The sequence below is a fragment of the Alosa alosa genome, chromosome 11 (genome assembly GCF_017589495.1).
Source record: "Alosa alosa isolate M-15738 ecotype Scorff River chromosome 11, AALO_Geno_1.1, whole genome shotgun sequence".
In the NCBI taxonomy this organism is placed as follows: Eukaryota; Metazoa; Chordata; class Actinopteri; order Clupeiformes; family Clupeidae; genus Alosa; species Alosa alosa.
In genome coordinates, this window is record NC_063199.1 from 1,759,845 (window position 1) to 1,772,233 (window position 12,389).

The following is a 12,389-nucleotide window of genomic DNA, read 5'->3' on the forward strand; positions in this document are numbered from 1 at the left end:
TGAGTAGGCCTATTGTATAATGTACTGTTGAAGTAGGTCTACTCTTTTTTTTAGCTAGGTGTACTGGTCCGTGAGTTTTTCTTTTATTGGTTAAGTGGTCCTTGGTCTGAAATAGTTTGAGAAACTGGTGTAGACTATGTCACTTAATAGCTAGCCATCAAACATCGATGCATGTATGTATTTCCAACATCTTACGTGTGTCACTTAATATTCATTTCTATACAAACCAAGACGGCGGATTCCTAAAGAAACACAAGCACCCACACGTGTATCTAAATTAGCTATGTACCAAAAAATACATGTTACCGTGACTCAAAGAGCTGTAAACAGTGTTGAAGGCTACGTGTAGAAATCCGCTTGGAGCTCCAGTGGAAATTTGAATTGCGAACTTCTAGCCTGTCAAACCTTGAAATACAGAACTACCCAGCTAGCCACCAAAACATGTAGTCTTACCTACTGTTTGTAATTTAAAGAAAACATTGGTTGCAGTAGGCTCCTAAATTGCAAACTTCTAGCCTGTTAATATACGGCTCTTCTATTTCTTATCCTGCACTGCCACCTATATATATATATATATAAATATATATATATATTATATTATCGCTTACAGCCCGACAACATTCGTCAGTGAATCTTCATGGGCACAACCCTCCTACCTGACATGAGGTTAAAACGACGTTGTTTTGACGTTGTTAACCCAACCCTTGACAAAACCAAATCAGACTAAAGAAATTGACGAGCTATACATGTGTGAATAAAATGGGCAGCAAATTAAATTCATCTCTGTGAATCTTATTTTAAGTACCTTTAGTTTAAATCAATGTTTTCTTAAGTTTAAACACGCCACTCTTGTAATATGATGTCTAGGCTACCTTTGCTTCTAATTAAATATACATTTCTAAAATACATAATTTCTAATATCAGCTGATTACACACATAAACAGTAAAATGAAGCTTGTCCATACATTTGGAAATCCATTACCACAAATGACAAACAAAACAATTCCAGAGAAAACAGTGGACATGTTTATTAGTGTCTAAAGTGTTCCACAATGTGTGTTGCATCTTGTAAAGATATTCATGAGAAATTAAGTTTCAGTGTCCATGTCTGGTCGGTGCCAGTCCAAAGGTAGATCACCGTCTCACTGTCCATTGAGGCCTGTCAACCTGTGAAAATAAAACCAACAAACAATCAGTGTTTTAAACCGGTTTTAAAAACTGTGGAAGAACTTTAGCTTAAAGGTCTATAAATACCGAGTCTGAAATAAGGTTTTTGTCTCTTTAGTAGTTTATTAATCTCTGTGCAAAGAGGTCTCATAACAGTGTTTCCTCTACGTTTATTTCAGCATGGCGGCCCACCACGGTTTAATTAATACCGCCATGGTATCAGAATCAGGGCAGACGCACAATGTAGCTGCAGTTGCTTTTTAAACTAGATGTACCGCATAGCGGTACAAAATATGACCGCCGCTCAGTCCTGTACATCCGTTCCGCGAAACTAAATCACACTGATCAATTCCATCCCCCACTCTTGAAACTTTTGTGTATGCTTGTTTGGCGTGCCTGTGTGCGGCTGCACAGAAAGTAGCCTACTGGCGCTGCAAAGGTGAATAGATTGTAGAAAATCCAAAGAAGTTGTAGTATTGTTATAAAACCTTTAAAATCTCTAAACAATCACAAGTAGGGCAGTTCATCACAGTTCATCCATTGCAACTGAATTGATGAAAGGTCACTTACACCTGTAGGCTACATTGTATTTGGGAAAAGCAGAAGGTATCAGCATAATGTTATTTTTATTTATTTATTTATTAATAAACAAAAACATCTCTGTCAGTTCCATGCAGTTTTCAACAGCTATCAAAAACTAGTGTTAATTTCGTCAGACGAGACGATGACGAGACGGTTGAAAGCCCACTCACCACATCAAGGTGCAGGCCACGAGTGGGGTGTTAGTAGGACAAGACACCTGACTCTGCAGTGTGCTAATGCAGACTAATGCGGAGTGAATGCTGAAGGTGGTCTTTTTCGTTGAGGCCTGACGGACAACAAAGAACAAACAAAGAACAACAAAGGACAAACAAAGTTAGGACAATCATTGACAAGGACATACAAACTTCACAAGGACATACATAGAAAAGCATGACCACTGCTGTGTATAACATACATCGAACTAGAACAGGAAGTTTTCATGTGTTATCATGTTTACGATTAAAATGTATTCGCTGACGCTTTTAGTCCTTGGTTAAAACATAATTCTCATAAATCTCTGTTTCAGTTGGTTTCACCTAGCTCGAGTTACCAGGCAGCCACAGCGCTACAGTCTTGGGGCATGAACATGGGCAGTAAGTGTAACGGCTGTAGCTGCCTGGTAAAGAGGTCTATGCGAAAATTGCAGGAATTCCCCTTTACTATTTCGGAAAATCATAGTGTTAATAATAGGGAAAAAATAAAAACAATATGCAGGTTACAAGGCAGCCACAGCACTAGAGTCTTGGGGGCATGAACATGGGGGCTCATGAGCATGCCCCCCAAAAGTGTGGTGCTGTGGCTGCCTGGTACAGAGGTCTATGCGAAAATCGAGTGGACAATGGAGAAAACACTTAGCTTACTCCGTTTATGACAGAAATTAACTTTGGTGCCAACATGTTGTAGAAACACAACCCACAACACTGCCTTTATTTGGTGCAAATCTCCTTTACTTTTGTTGGTTAGGCTATAGTCCGCTATTCACTAGGCTCACCGCAAGTGCATACACAATGTTTTTGGCCAAGTTTTGCTTTAATCCAATTCGTTATTCGTTTCTACCAGTCGTTGCCTATTTTCTTGCGTCGAATTGCGATTGAGTGCGCATCTAATGTAACAGTGGTGTCTCTGCGGAGACATCCACTCTCCATGTTTCATTTTTGCTGTTGTTGCGAGCGAACTAGTAAGCTACGATATGGGAAATGCTTTCAATACGATCTGTATTTCCTCTCTCGATACACGGAAAAAAAACCCAACGATTTCATAGGTCTACAACTGTAAGATCGATCGAGTGATGGCCACAGGAAAACCCATTCATAAGTCCTAATAGCTCGTCGCTTTACGCGCAAATGGTTGACCACAAACCAGAGGCTACTAATGAACGTGGCGCTTAGCTATAAACTGAGGAAAAGGTTAATAAACACACATGTATTTACTCTACCGATACACGTAAAAAAACAACGGTTCCATAGGTCTACAACTGTAAGATTGACTGACCGAGAGTTGGAAAACCCATTCACAAACTAGAAAAGCATTTCCTGAAGGAAATACAGTGCATGAAAATGCAAATAATATGATGTAAAATATCATACAGAGTAAAAACAAACTATATTGGTTGCTAGGTAGATGAGGTTTAATATAGTTGGAATGACTGAACAGTTAAATAAGTGGATAGTTTATATAATTAAATGATTTGCTTGGTAGATAAGGTTTAATATAGTTGGAATGATTGTACGGTTAAATAGGTGGATAATTTAAATGGTTAAATTATTTAGGTACATAATTGACGATAACTGACAGTTGGAATGGCTCTGTTTGCTAGCAGTTATGCTAACTATGTAATCAAAGATGTTAATGTTAACCAAGTTACTTAACTTAATTAACTTAGCTAATGTTTTCATATTTAGTAGTTACGCTAACTAGCATGTTAGCAATGCTAACTAGCATGCTAACTATGCTAACCATGTTACTTAGCTAACTTAGCTAATCATTTTTAGTAGTTTTGCTAAAAATGCTAACTAGCATGCTAACATACTAACCATGTTACTTAGCTAACTTAGCTAATCATTTTTAACAGTTATGCTAACTAGCATGCTAACTATGCTAACCATGTTACTTAGCTAACTTAGCTAATCATCTTTAGCAGTTTTGCTAAAAATGCTAGCTAGCATGCTAACCATGTTACTTAGCTAACTTAACTAACTAGCTACAGTGGGTAGGAGTCATAGTTGATGACAAGTAACAGTTACAATGGCTGAACAGTTAAAAAGTTCAGTAGTTTAAAGGCTTAACCCTCTAGGCGCCACAGTCGACTTTAGTCGACAAGATGCGGTACTGAATAAAACGGCCGATTTAGTCAAATAGGGTGTCATATTTCATTCGACCTCCACTCCACTAGATGGCAGACATGTCATACGTCATCCCTGAGTCGAAAAAAAGTCATGCTTTAAACAAAACTTTCGCGCTACAGCTGCAGTGAATCAGTGCGTGCAATACGAGACTAGTGTGCGTGTGAGCTACTTTATCAGAGCGATATTGTCAACGTCAGCGAGTATTTGCATTAAATTATCGTCTAATGGCATCAAAAAAGTTTACCTGAAATGAAGTGTTGGGTCTTCTATTCGCGGACTCTGATTCTGAAGGGGAATATCTGCCTTCAGAAAATGACGGTGATTCGTTTAGTGAGGCTTTCCAATTCCAGGGAATTACTAGTGCATGAAAATGCAAAACATATGGTGTGAAATATATTGTTAAAATAGATGATGTTCTAATTGGCAACCAACATGATGAGGTTTAATATAGTTGGAATGACTGAACTAGGTAGATGAGGTTTAATATAGTTGGGATGACTGAACAGTTAAATAGGTGGATAGTTTAAAAGGTTTAATTATTTGCTAGGTAGATGAGGTTTAATATAGTTGGAATGACTGGACAGTTAAATAGGTGGATAGTTAAAAAGGTTAAATTATTTACTAGGTAGATGAGGTTTAATGTAGTTGGAATGACTGAACTAGGTAGATGAGGTTTAATATAGTTGGAATGACTGAACTAGGTAGATGAGGTTTAATATAGTTGGAATGACTGAACAGTTAAATAGGTGGATGGTTTAAAAGGTTAAATTATTTACTAGGTAGATGAGGTTTAATGTAGTTGGAATGACTGAACTAGGTAGACGAGGTTTAATATAGTTTGAATGACTGAACAGTTAAATAGGTGGATGGTTTAAAAGGTTAAATTATTTGCTAGGTAGATGATGTTTAAAGGGGAACTTGGCAACTATTTCAACGTAATAAACCCGTTTAGAAATCATTTGGATGGTTAAATGACCTGTTCCGGTGAAAATGGTGACTTTCACCGCTGCGCCTAGCGTCCCCAGGCGGAAAACCAACCTTGCAACATTGAGACTACCGTCCCGGAAAGAGAAGTGAGAAACAATAAACTCGTTTTAAATCGTGTTTCTTACCTTGTAACATCCACATAGTTATGCCAAACGTATGCTAGCCGTTCGCTAGCTTGTAAACAAATCCATGTGCTTTATCGTTACCTTTTCCCACAGTTTAAAATAGCATAATGCACAATTTCTCCAGCAGAGGGGGAAATCCTGCCAAGTTTCTCTTTAATATAGTTGGAATGACTGAACTAGGTAGATGAGGTTTAATATAGTTGGAATGACTGAACAGTTAAATAGGCGGATAGTTTATATAGTTAAATGATTTGCTTGGTAGATAAGGTTTAATATAGTTGGAATGATTGAACGGTTAAATAGGTGGATAATTTAAATGGTTAAATTATTTAGGTAGATAATTGACGATAACTGACAGTTGGAATGGCTCTAATGTTTGCTAGCAGTTATGCTAACTATGTTATCAAAGATAATAACGTTAACCAAGTTACTTAACTTAGCTAATGTTTTCATTTTTAGTAGTTATGCTAACTAGCACATAGATACACACAGTTACGGTTCTTCACCCACCACCCTGTTACCACATACCCCACCCACATAGATGTTAACAGCACATATACAGCACATATATCACTACAGCACATATACATCACATTACACCATGTGACGGGTGCATACCCACCGTCACGGTAGCGAGGCGCTACCTTTAGTATGCAAACAGACTGAGTGTAATTGTTACCTGTGTGTGTTTGTCTGACATGTCTATGTATTCAGTTCACCTCCATACTGTTGTAAAATCTTTTGTTAACATTGTCATTCATCATACACCTCTGCCGTGATCCCGTAGCTGTTTAACTAGTCGACATACCATCAAACACTACGGTGATTTATTGCATGCTACCAACCACTATCATTACATCGCTTACCGTTTACAATCATTTACTATTCATGTCACATATTCTGTTAAAATAACCACGCAACACAAATGTCTTTGTCTTAACTGTTCCGTTTATTTTTAGCTCAATAGATACATGTGTTATCACAGCGTTATGTTTGTCTTACTGGTGTTTCGTCTTGTTTGTATAAAAGAATGTGTGCCGCGAATGGCCAGTTTAAATATCGTTGAAACCTCCGGTTCAACCGGAAGTGAATCATAGTTTAGTGAATTTATATTTTTAGCTGTTTCACAAACGTTTTGACTATGTCAAATGGAGCATGATGACTAATGATATTTGATATGTATTTCTAGTGTAATAGATTGATTGGGTGATGGCTGTATTAGCTTTTTCATGATGGATTACCTGGAACACCCCTGTCTTTTGGTTTAGAGTTGGTATGTGCCAATCTTAGTGGTGATTCACAGGCCTATTTATACTGTGTCAGTCAGTTTATAGAGAGAGCAGTAAGTGACAGGACATGCGTCCTATTTGCTCTCAGTGCTGTGGTGACTTGACAAGGTCAGACATTAGTGCCGGCTACAAATTATTGTATTGTTTTTTGACTATCATGTCAAATTTTTGTTTCATTTATTGAAAGTATTTTTTTCTATTTTTTTTTTCTTTTGTTTATTTTTTATTATCTTAATTGCCAAAATATTGGCCTTATTTGGGAAAAGTAAAAATCCCATCCTCAAACTTACTCCTCTGCGTCCTCCTGAGTGTGATCACCTAGCTCAAGACTGCACTTCCACACTTTACCCTTCAACACACCGATACAACAGGAAAACCATCACCAGTTGGCATTACAGAGGAATGAGGGCGGCACAGTGATCCATCACCGCTGTGTGTTGTTGAGTGCTGCTATTGCAGAGGGCACAAAGCTTTTCCCAAAGCGTACTCGCTTCCACCCCATAGCCCTGTATCTGCGTCTTGATGGAAGCCGAATGAAGAAGGGATTGAGGGGGTGGGTGGGTGGGGTCATGAGCGATGGTCTGTGCTCTGTTCTTGGTGAATTTACTGTTGAGATCTGATAGATTAGGGGTGGGGAGGCCTATTGCTTTGGCTGCGGTATGAGTGATGCGTGTGAGTCTGTTTCTGTTGGCAGCAGTTAGCATGTTGAAAAAGCAGGGAAGGCAGTAGAGGAGGATGGGCTGGACTATGCTTTTGTACAGAAGGAGCAGGTGACAGGGGGCAACAGAAAGGTTGACCAATGCCTACCCTGCAACGTGGTTCGTTTGTACACATCACTTGAATTCATGACTTCACATGTTAATAGAAAGAATTGTCAGTGTGATTTATTAATGTGTTCCCTACATGCATTTAAAATAAATGATTCATCAATTCAGTATCTGAATATATTTGATTGCTATTTTTCAACTGGGTCAGAGTTTGTGGAAATTAGAAAATTGTAGTTCTGGATGGTCAACATTAATCTCAGTTTAGCATTATTTTTGTGGGGATGAGTCATCAGGTAGTAAATAAACAGTACAAACCAGTGGTCCATTTTTCTGGCTGGAAGATAGTTTGACTTAAATAAATAAATAAATAATATCTCTGATTATTATTGCATTTGATATAACCTCAGCTAACAATTGGTGTTGGGAAACGGCAACATTGCTAAATGACCATAGGGCCACGTTATGGCCACATTGCTCAAGTCACCAAATGGCAACGTTACCAAATGACCATAGCGTCACGTTGCGGCCATGTTATTTAGACCACTGAATGGCAACGTTGCCAAATGACCATAGGGCCACGTTATGGCCACGTTGCTCAAGTCACCAAATGGCAACGTTACCAAATGACCATAGCGCCACGTTGCGGCCACGTTATTTACACCACCAAATGGCAACGTTACCAAATTACTATAGGGCCACGTTGCTCAAGTCACCAAATGGCAACGTTACCAAATGACCATAGGGCCACGTTATGGCCACGTTATTTACACCACCAAACGGCAACATTACCAAATGACCTTAGCGCCACGTTCTGGCAACGTTGCTCAAGTCACCAAATGGCCACTTCATAGTGGCAACGCTGTGGCCACGTTGCAGGAAGGTTGCCAGAAGGTTAGTTGGCCACCAAATGGCAACGTTACCAAATGACCATAGGGCCACGTTATGGCCATGTTATTTACACCACCAAACGGCAACATTACCAAATGACCTTAGCGCCACGTTGTGGCAACGTTGCTCAAGTCACCAAATGGCCACTTCATAGTGGCAACGTTGTGGCCACGTTGCAGGAAGGTTGCCAGAAGGTTAGTTGGCCGTGACCAACTGGCAACTTATAGGCAACGTGGCTGTTTAGTTGTGTGTTAGCTGGGATTACATTTCTTCTCCCGAAATAACTATGCTAGTGTAACATTACTTATAGCTAAGACCAAAGGACTGATTAACGTTGTTTTCATGAGAGGAAGTGATAGTTGTGTAACTTCAAAAAAGTTATGGTAAATTCAAGTAATTCATGTACTTACCTTGATCGGTGGAGAGTTAGCTGGAGGGTGGTGATCTGCCGTTTCCCACGACAAGGTGATATCCAAGAGTCGTTTTTCAGAAAATATAGCTTTTGGCTGAGGATTGCTTTTGACAATGGAAGTGCTACTCTGAGAGCGGCAGGAAGAATAAACTTCTGCTGCAGTTATACTTATATGATGTTTCCACTAGCATATGAGCTAGTTTACAGTTGATTTCACTACTGTCAAACAGCAATACAATAGCATTAGCTAAATAACTCGCAAATATGAGCTAGTTTACAGTTGATTTCACTACTGTCAAACAGCAATACAATAGCATTAGCTAAATAACTCGCAAATATGAGCTAGTTTACGGTTGATTTCACTACTGTCAAACAGCAATGCAATAGCGTTACACTTAAGAAACATAAAAATAGATCAAAGTTAGCTTATTTTCCCGCGATTACAGCAGGGTTAATCAGACAGCGTTGTTTGCAGTCGTAGGTGACGTCACACAAACCAGCCAATCGCACCACTGTTGCTGTGAAAGGGTCCACTTTAAATATTAAAACTTTTACCTCAGGCATCGCTTGAGCAGCTACGCTTCAAACCCCGCCGAATTCTACTCTCGACTTTGGACGAATGAGGTGGCGACACATCTATTATGACGTAATCATGCAGATCTGGTAACCCGTGCAGTCCCGCCCTCCTTAGTTACTGTTGCTATGCCTGACAAGCTTTAGCACCCTGCACGTCTATTACATAGGGGGAGAACCGGGACTTTTCAATGAAATGTAATTTACAAAGACATCGTACCACACTGAAAGCTAATATTTTGTCACTAGCAACCTACATCTATCCTCTGTCAAATACAGTTGGAATTTCATCTCTGAACAAAACCGTTCATGAGTTATTTAAGCAGAAGTCGAATGTGTGTTTTGTTTCATTCGACTCTCCTGGCCAGAATGAATGGAACAGGCATGGGGGAAGAAAGAAACATACCATTTAAGCTATGTACTTCCCACAACTTCAATATTTGACAACATATCATGAATGGTACTTCAAATACATGTAGGTGTTATTTTTAATAGATTGCTGATGGGCTATACATCTTGGTGAACGTCTGTTAACAACTTCTTGCCGTTATCGTGAAGCGTGTATCTCGCGGTTATGGAAATATCATGCAATATGCCATTTTTTATAGTTAGAACAATATGTGTTCCCAATTATATTATGTTTCTATAGTGTAACATGTTATTTTACTGTGTCTTTATGTGGGTTAGGGCACCACACATCCAAATAAGTGCCCTTCATGACCCACAGGCCTTCAGTCTCCACAGGTTAACATGCCAAAACTCGAAAAGCTTGTCAGACCTCCCGTGCCTAGTGACGGGTTGTGTGGTGATTTTATTAAGGCATCATGCTTGTATGTATTGGTTTATCAGAAATGATTCCATTTATCATAAGAATGTTGTTTGTGCAACTGTCATGCGACATTTACTGGAAGTCATGGGACTGGACTGTCAGAGACTAAGAGTGAAAGTAAACAAGACAGGGCCTGGGAGAGAAAGGTACTCACCAGAAGGGCATAAATAGAAGGAGCTAGCAGAAGAGGAGATGCAGGGACTTTCCAGAAAGAGGAAGCGAAACCAAAGTTGAAGTGACACAGAACCAAACGAAACATACCCTGCCTGGCAACAGCTTACACATAGAACCTGGCTACATGTATTCTGCCTAGCAACACACATTTTTTAATGTTTAGATGAGAGGGGTTTTCCACCAATATCTCAAGTCCAAAAACGGTCTGATTGGCTAAAAGGGGCCTGGTGATGTTCCTGGTGATAGGAACGCCTCCCAGGCCCCTGAGAGCATAAAAGAAAGAGCTCAGGCACATTCAGATCAGATCTCATCGGGGTAGCAGCTGCAACTCATCACTCTATTGCCTGACGGTCCAGTCCTGACGCTGTTTGGATTGTATTCTCACTGCAATACGGTGAATAAAGGATCAACAGTCTTCAACGTTTCTCGTCTTGGTGTTCTCCTGCGGGTCTTTGACATCAGAGTGCTAGTTGGATTGGAGGTTCGGGAAGTGGATAATTTCCACGACAGTTGCTAAGCCACGATTGGCCTGTGGTGGTTTTCGGGTGTGACTTAGCGAAGGGTAATTAACATAAGTACAAGTGTGAAATTTTTCTGCAACACTACTGCAGTGAGCAAATTATCTGCATCTTTAGGATGCAGATAAGGGCCAGGGGAAAGGGGGTTGATATGGATGGCGGTTTAATGAAATCATAGTCATAGACACATAGTCATCCATGAATACGACTACATAAGGAACTAGATGTACCGCATAGCGGTACAAAATATGACCGCCGCTCAGTCCTGTACATACATTCCGCGAAAATAAATCACACTTCAATTTGTCTCCATATTTTACTCCATCCCCCACTCTTGAAACTTTTGTGTATGCTTGTTTGGCATGCCTGAGTGTGTGTGTCGCGGCTGCACAGAAAAGTAGCCTACTGGTGCTGAAAAGATGAATAGATTGTAGAATAGCCAAAGAAGATGTAGCATTGTTATAAAACCTTTAAAATCTCTAAACAATCACAAGTAGGGCAGTTCATCACAGTTCATCCATTGCAACTGGATTGATGAATGGTCACTTACACCTGTAGGCTACATTGTATTTGGGAAAAGCAAAAGGTATCAGCATAATGTTATTTATTTATTTATTTTTTCTGTATTTATAAACAAAAACATCTCTGTCAGTTCCATGCCGTTTTCAACAGCTATCAAAAACAAAGGTCATTTTTGGATGGATGGATTTTTTGTGAATGTTTCTTCTTCTACATAAGATTTTAGTCATATTTAGTTCATGTAATACTTTATTGTCAATGCACAAATTAAGTAACAGTAATCTGAAACGTAATGCTGTTTTACATCTAACCAGTGGTGCAAATAACTGACATGTCCAAATGGGCCTTAATGAAATGCGTCGCTAGACTGTTCATACACATTTTAACGGGCCAAAGTTGAAGAGCTGTTGTCCATTATGTTTCGTGCAAATATAGGCTGATTCATGTTCCCTTGCATTGTGTAACTGAGGTCCATGACTAGTCTGGGTTTCATCAGACCAAGCTCAATCTTTTAAGAAATCAAAAAATAAATAGCGGGCAGATCAGGCTGGGTTCACCCAGTCCATATGGCACCCGATATTGTTTAATTTTCCGATTGAGATATCCACGCTCTGGCTATTCTAAATGCAAAAATGCATCAGGGAGTTATGACAAAACTGTAACTAACAAACTAGATCCTAATAGAAAGCTGTTAGCTTCCCTAAGCTACAGGTAGGCTTATAAGGTAGGCCTATTTACAACATAAATTGTCAATAGGCTATGCTGGCGACACAAATAAAATCTCCTTTGGAAACCAATGGTTTACGCCTTACAGTATCAAGCGGACTTAAACTGCCATATCGTGGCGAAAAGTTGTAATAACATTCACGCAGCTCCATGAGTCAAGGAAAGCGCGAATGAAGCCACTTCTAAATGGGATCCACTACACAGTAGCTTAAGGTGTGTTGCTAAAGCAGCCATAATGAAATGAAGGTGTCATTGTTTGGATACTTCACACACACATGCTTTTTAATTTCACAGACTACAACTACCACATCGATTCCCCTCTCACACCCTGCACGCACTTAAAACAAAATAAACAGGCTCAGTCTCAGTCTCACGCATGTATAGGCAAAACTGTATCAAACCGGTGTAACGTTGGTAAATCTTCCATTGCACAGAATGATTTTGTAGCACGTGCAATAAATGACAGTCGAAAGATACAATTATAGTGC

At 39.5% G+C, this 12,389-nt stretch overlaps 1 protein-coding gene across 1 annotated transcript in view; it reads right to left on the bottom strand.

The window, feature by feature from the left end:
• Positions 1-1,013: 1,013 nt before the first annotated feature.
• The window catches only part of snx1a (sorting nexin 1a), a 94,593-nt gene continuing 83,217 nt past the window's right edge, over positions 1,014-12,389 (bottom strand). The window contains exon 16 of the mRNA XM_048256496.1: positions 1,014-1,167. The gene's annotated coding sequence lies outside the window, so the exon portion shown is untranslated. The remainder of the gene's footprint in view (positions 1,168-12,389) is intronic.